Source organism: Gadus morhua, chromosome 14, assembly GCF_902167405.1.
Source record: "Gadus morhua chromosome 14, gadMor3.0, whole genome shotgun sequence".
NCBI classification, from domain to species: Eukaryota; Metazoa; Chordata; class Actinopteri; order Gadiformes; family Gadidae; genus Gadus; species Gadus morhua.
The window spans coordinates 4,009,765-4,017,264 of record NC_044061.1 but is presented as its reverse complement, the minus strand read 5'-3'; positions in this window follow the sequence as shown (position 1 = coordinate 4,017,264).

Here is a 7,500-nt window from a genome sequence, read left to right as displayed (position 1 = left end):
AACCCTGTCTCTTGATATGAAGTCGGCCCAGGCGTGCGCCAGTGTCTAAGATAGTCTCCTTTGTTCAGTCGCAGAAAAACACAATTAAATCAATAATTAAAACTTGATTAATGTGAATGCTGCGGCGGCTGCGGTTGGAAATTGTGCCTACCTCTACGACAACCTTATTAATTAGGTGGGAAAAACTGGCAGCGTTAATTGTGTTGGCGGAGCTCAGAAAGGAGGCGTTATTAATGAACCTGTCTGAGCGAACGGGTCGCACACCAACAGCTCAGGCTGTCACGCTCTTCCTCACGTCACAGAATCGGAGTTACGGACGTGACTGCAGCGGCCGGCCGGCTCCTAATTAAAATCCCGGGAACAACAATAGGTCCATAGAGTGCTCTCACGCCACGGGCGCTGACGATGAATCTCGTTATGCAAAGTGGCCATGTCGACCTCCCCCTCGTACACGCTACATGCGCCCTACACGACTCATGTCGTGTAGGGCACATGTAGCGGACGCACGCGGAACCCATCGTCACACATGACCTCACCCTCCGTTCCTTTGTCCTGTCAATCCCGCCGCCTTTCCCAGAAACTAGGAAAAAAGCCTCCCATGTGAGGAAGCCGATATCGGATCAATATTAAACTCCTGAATTCTTGGGAAATCAATATGGAGGTCGTTATTGTTGTTGTTGTTGTTGTTGTTGTTGTTGTTTTGGTGGGAATCCTTTCTCGAAACTGTGCTTCTGTGTTCACGGCCTAGGGAGGTTGGTTTGAAAAGTTTTCTGCGAAAAGGTTTTGGAATGGGGGGAAGGTGAGGGGGGGGGGGGTGAGGGGGGGTCTCTTTAATGACAGACGGAGCACAGAGCACATACTTTAAGGTCTCTCTTCTCTGTAGGGTTCAGGCCCACATGCGTACGTGCAGCAACACTGATGCAGGAGGACGGGGAGAGGGAACCCAGATACCTCGCGAGGCATTCCGACCACAGACACGCACATGCACACGCACGCACACACACACACACACACACACAACTCTGATAAGCTGTGCTGACTGATTCTGAGCAGAGGAAAATAATGGTTTTCTCGGGCGCTTGCTCGCTCTCGGCTTCCCTTTGTTCTCCGCTTCTCTCTTTTTCTTGCTCTCTTCTTCTTCCTTTCCTTCTCTCTCTCTCTCTCCCTCCCTCCCTCCCTCCCTCCCTCCCTCCCTCCCTCCCTTACTTTCTCTCTTCTTCTCCCTCTCACTCTTCTCCCCTCTCTTATTGCCTCTCTCTTATCTCTGGAATTACCTGTTATCTGAATACGGGTCGTGACCTCAGCCCAAAGCCGCATCTATAGTCCACAATATGTTTGTGTCCTAGATTGAATTGGTTGATAAAAGGGGAATTGGAAGCGATATCCAACGTTGGCATATGATTGCGTTGTAACAGTATTGCCGTCAGAGCTTTTTATTTCAGTATTGATGAGGAAGTGTGGCGAATGTGAGCCATGACTTCGACCTTAACTCTACCTTCTTAACTCATAGGCCAATCATAGCAGGAGAGAGGTGGATGCTGGTACCAATAGGATTGCTCAGATTTCCAATCATTGTCTAGCCCGTAACATCCTATCGTTCAGGGTTTTCTGAAATCCTGAAAACATTAAGCTACCCCAATGTTCCTTGATTATATTTATTATTTTATTATTTTGCAAATAATCAGTTCTCAATCTACGGTCATGTTGCGGCATTGCACTGCCTTCTGCCATTGTCTCCATGGATACAGGTCACAGTTTGCGTTCAAGGATTTAGCAATTTTTTTTTGGTCAAACCATCTGACACGCACACACACACACACACGCACTCGCGCACACACACACGTTGGCGTCCTGTATGGAAGTTAACCTTATTCCTTCACAGAAATCGATTCAATTGGACTGTGTTCATTTCACTCCCTGAAACTCTCCTTAGGGGGGCCAGCGGTTATGAATGCAGATTTGTCATTTACACAAATGAAGCTTTATTCATGTATTCATTTTTCATTCCTAAAGGTCACCCAGCCTGATATCACTACCCCTGTGTGTGTGTGTGTGTGTGTGTGTGTGTGTGTGTGTGTGTGTGTGTCTGTGTCTGTGTCTGTGTCTGTGTGTGTGTGTGTGTGTGTGTGTGTGTGTGTGTGTGTGTGTGTCTTCCTGGTGTGCGTTCTTTTGTCAGGGTACAATAGTGGGTTGGCCTCTCTATCTTATAATAACGCTCAAGTGTTTCCAAACAATACAATACGCACCCAACAGCACCTACAAAAACCCTTTCACTCCCAGGCAGTGAAGTGGAGTGAAGCGGGGAGCAAGGCGGTGCCCTCCTCAGATAAGTAAGCAGTTATAATCCCAACAACGCGGCTGTGAAACGCCAGTTCTTTTAGGTTTTTGCCAAGCCGCGTTGGATCTTGTTTCAACAAAAAGCAAAGATTTGTGATTCCGTGTCCGAGAAGTCTGATATTTGCGTCCACCACTTCGTCGGCCAAAACCAACTCTTTCCTACGTCACCTTTAGTCCGTTGTTGCGAGCATGCGTTGGCCCATTGCCAATCACACACACACACACACACACACACACACACACACACACACACACACACACACACACACACACACACACACACACACACACACACACACACACACACACACACACACAGACTCACACAGAGATACACACACATACGCACACACACTTTTTCAGTGCTAGGATTGGTGCGTTGATAAAGTAGCGTCTCGCAGACTCCTTGCCTTAGCCATCAATCCCCAGCTAGACATTCTAGATCATCATGCAGTGAATTATTCCCTTACACTTGGAAAGGTTAGTTCAGGATAAACCACAAACCAAAGGGATCTTTCCTTTTTATTCTTTTACTTCTGTTTTGCCTACAATGGGACTACATTGGTGTGTGTGTGTGTTGTGTGTGTGTGTGTTTGGAGGGCAGTCAAGTCAGAACAGGGGTACGGGTTTCGATTTAAACTCTTGTCAGCCCCCCTGGTCTCTCAGCGTGCATGGTTCACTGACTGCTTACTGCTGAACGACTGGCTGCAGGTACACACACACAGACACAGACAGACACACACACACACACTCACACACAAACACACACAATGTAGTCCCCTCAAAATCACGTGCACAATGCAACTTCCATGTATTCCATGTATTAGGGATGGCAAAACTGCCTTTTGCCATCCCTAAAACTATAAGCACACATGGTACACCCTCTGCAAAGCGGGCTCCTGCTGGGCCCCACCTTCCGCCACATAATTCCTCCCTCTCCCCCTGGATTCCCGCTCTAAGACCCCCATTCACATCCCGGACCCCACTTCACCCCTCCGGCCTCACGTCCCCGACCCCCACCCCTCAACCCCCAGCCCAAGGTGAGCCCCCAGTACGTCTGAGAGAGAGCGACCGTTTAATAGAGCTCCTCCCCTCCCCCCTCTCACTCCTCTCCTTTGTGGCTCTTTGGCGCATCGTTCATGTAGCCTGCCTCCTCTCTCGACGCAGGCATGCACACACACACACACACACACACACACACACACACACACACACACACACACACACACACACACACACACACACACACACACACACACACACACACACACACACACACACACACCATCTCCCCGAGCAAACGCGTACTGAGTGGAAAAATGCTGACTGAGACAGAAGAAAAATATTTATATATATATATAAAGTGCAGCCACTGAAGACGGAAGTTTGACTCTGGTAGTTTTTTTTTTTATGGGAGTGCAGGGTGACAGCTGACTTGTCATGCTCCACAGACACTCACAAACACAGACACACATAGACACACAGACGCCCTCTTTTCCCTCTGGGTCAGTTCACTGTGTCACAGCGGTTACGGTGTTAACGCACAAACACACCTGTACTCGCACTCCTGCTTGTGCGTGCGCACCATTGCCCGCGTGTGTCCACGAACAAACAGGAACAGAAATGGGAGCTTTTCCTCTGCTACCTCGCAGCCCACAGACGACCGTCTCCTTTTACAAAGATGCACCGGGCTCATCCTCTATCGTTGACGTCAGAAGAATTACCTTGAATCGAAGCGCAGTGGATACATCTCCCTCCCTTTCAGACAGCGATACCACTGACAATAAGATCACAGAGGTCCACATCCAGGAGTGAGAGGCCGCGAGCAGGACAAGGTCGCACTCTGAAGGACAGGAGTGTCTGGGGCTTGAACCCACGACACTGTGCTCTCTTGGAGGTTCGAGGTGGCTCTTTGATACACAACCAACTATGCTTTGTGCTACCTATATAGGAGTTCACCCCTGCTTCTCTCGTCCCTTTCCTCACAATCTCTCACTGTTGCTCATTCCAGTGTTTTTTACCCTTTTTCATCACGTTTAGTTGAATTTTCGAGAACATCAAACCCGGCCCTCCTTACCCAGCTCCGCCCCTCTTCCTCCAGCTCCGCCCCTCTTCATCCAGCCCCGCCCCCTCCTCCTCTAGCCCCGCCCCCTCTCAGCTAATCCCGCTGTTGTTACTCGCTTCAAAGGAGCTGCTCGAGAATAGAGGGAAGAGGGGAGGTGTTCACATAGTATGGAGTAGTTCTGGGAGGTAGCTGAGAGGCTATGGGGGGGGGGATTGTGTTCGGTCGATCGCGCCCCCCCCCCGCCCACCCAGGGCTCAGCGCGGTCGTCCGCTACCTGTCCGTGTCACTGATTGTGCGGTGACCTCTGACCCCCAGGTCTGACTCGGGGGGGGGGGGGGGAGATAGGCCGGGGCGGCGGTTGGCGCCGTCACCTCTCATCAGAGAGCCGGGCGGCGTGACGGTTCACTGGGGCCGTGTCTCCGAGCGTTGGCCCCTCTGCGACGTCCGCGCCGGGGTCTGTGGGAGAAAGGTTGTCAGGGTCGCCTCCAGAGACGCTTTAAGTTGTCACAACATGGGATAATACCAGTTGGTCTGTGTTCAGAAGGACGCCTGACGTTGCTTTCGGTCCCTTGCAGCCATTCATGTAGAATTGAATGAGGTTTGTTTTAATGTGTTAATTGGGTTAATGAATCGTCTCAGGAACGGGATGTGGGACCCTCAAGGACAGGTTTATCAATCCCCCATCGGAAACTGTGGAAGTCTGTTAACTTAGCAGCCAGGAAGTTAACTTTCTCTGTTTTCTGATCAAAGGGAGGGCTTAGTGTTCTTATCAACGCTCATCCGTCCAAACTGGATTAATTGGATGAAACTGAATGTTTGCTCTGTGTTTCTAGGCATTATTCTCGCAGTTTCTTTCCTTTAATTGAAGGCTCTGTGTTTTTTGTGTTGGGCTACAGTAGCCCGTGACCTGAGAAGAATAACATTGATCGCATTAAGATAACACAATGAGGGTTTGCTAAGACACACACACACACACACACACACACACACACACACACACACACACACACACACACACACACACACACACACACACACACACACACACACACACACACACACACCCCTTCAGACTTGCACGGCCCCTCTGGGTGTAACAGGAACACCTCGCTGGCCGTCGTAGTGTCGTCTGTCCCCAGCGGGGAGCCCCGCCCCTAGCATTGGAGAGCCCCGCCCCCAGCGGAGGGGAGCCCCGCCCCCAGCGGAGGGGAGCCCCGCCCCCAGCGGAGGGGAGCCCCGCCCCTCAGGATTAGAATGCGCTGAGCGCCGGACGGGGACCCCCGTCGGGCGGCAAGCCGCCGCATAATGAACATTAAGGACTGCGGCATAAAGTTAATGACCTGTGAAACAAACAGTGTGGCTGCTGAGCCCCCTCACGCACACTCAGAGAGAGAGACACACACACACACACACACACACACACACACACACACACACACACACACACACACACACACACACACACACAGAGAGAGAGACACACATGAACACACACACACACAAACACACAGAGAGACACACAGACACACATGAACACACACACACATGAACACAGACACATGTACACAGACACACACGCGCCCTGAATGCTACACCTACACACACGCACGCACAGAGAGACACACACACGCACACGTACGAACGCACTGACAGAGACACAGACACACACACAGTCACACACACACCCTGCATGCTAAGTGACGCTGTTCATAATACCAAGTCATACGCCATTGTTGAGAACACGAACACACACACACACACACACACACACACACACACACACACACGGCTGCCTTACGGAGCCTGGTGTAGCATACAGATGCAGCGTGTGCGGTAACCGTGACTGCAGAACTGTCGTCTTCTGAATCGGGGTCATGTCTCCCCTTGTAGCTGCAGAATTAACTCGGTGTTGTGGCGTAACCCACATGCTGGGCTCAGGGTTAACCCGTGGGTCAGACCGGCACGTTGCGTGTCGAGGGCTACACAAATAGTGTGTGCTGGCCCCCTATCATGTTACCGTCTGAGAGGACAGGTGGGAGATTAGGGAAGGGGTTTGCAAAGTGGCTGTCGAGATCGCGGCGTTGGACCGGCCACAAACGAGAAACGGATCTGGGGATGTGATGCTTAGTACGAGACACAGCGCTGAGATGGCATTCCATTTATTCCCCATCATTTCATTCCGTCACAATAGTCAGAAGATTGTCAGACTTTGCAATAGTGCAGCTTTTTAAGATACTGAAAATAACTGTTATATAACTTTATTGATAGCGTAATCATATCGATGTAGCACCAGGCAGCGTTTTTATTCCTCTTTTAATGGGCTGTTAACGCACGCCTCATCCTCCACGCCTGGTTTCTCTCCCTCCATGGCTTCGGGATTTGTGTGGATGCTTGTCCCTGTGTGTGTGTGTGTGTGTGTGTGTGTGTGCACGTGCTTGTGTATGCATTTGTGCATGTTTGCTCCTGTGTGTGTGTGTGTGTGTGTGTGTGTGTGTGTGTGTGTTTGTGGGCATGTTTGTCCCTTTGTGTGTGTTTGTGAATGTTTGTCAGTCTTTTTTGTGTGTGTGTGTGTGTGTGTGTGTGTGTGTGAATGTTTGTCCCTGTGTGTGTGTGTGTGTGTGTGTGTGTGTGTGTGTGTGAATGTTTGTCCCTGTGTGTGCGTGCATGTGCGTGCACACAAACGTGTGCCGGGGCCCTCTGTGTGCCAGGGACTCCTGCCTGTTCCCCCCCCCCCCCCCCCCCCCCCGCTGGGACGACGTGCTGCGGCAGGATAAATATTGTAGCAGCCTGGTGAGTACCTGTGTGTCCCACTCTGCGGGGAGGGGGGGTGGGAGGGGGGCAGACGTCGGCTCTGCATTAGCCGCGTGCTTTCAGACCACTCTGGCCCTGTGGGCGGGGGGTTTGTGGTTACGTTTCAATCCTCCGATCCCCCTGGCTGTAGTGGATCTGGTGTCTGGGCCGTTACTCCTCCGATGGGAGGGGGGGGGGGGGGGGGGGGGGGGGGGGGGGGGGGGGGGGGGGGGGGGGGGGGGGGGGGGGGGGGGGGGGGGGGGGGGGGGGGGGGGGGGGGGGGGGGGGGGGGGGGGGGGGGGGGGGGG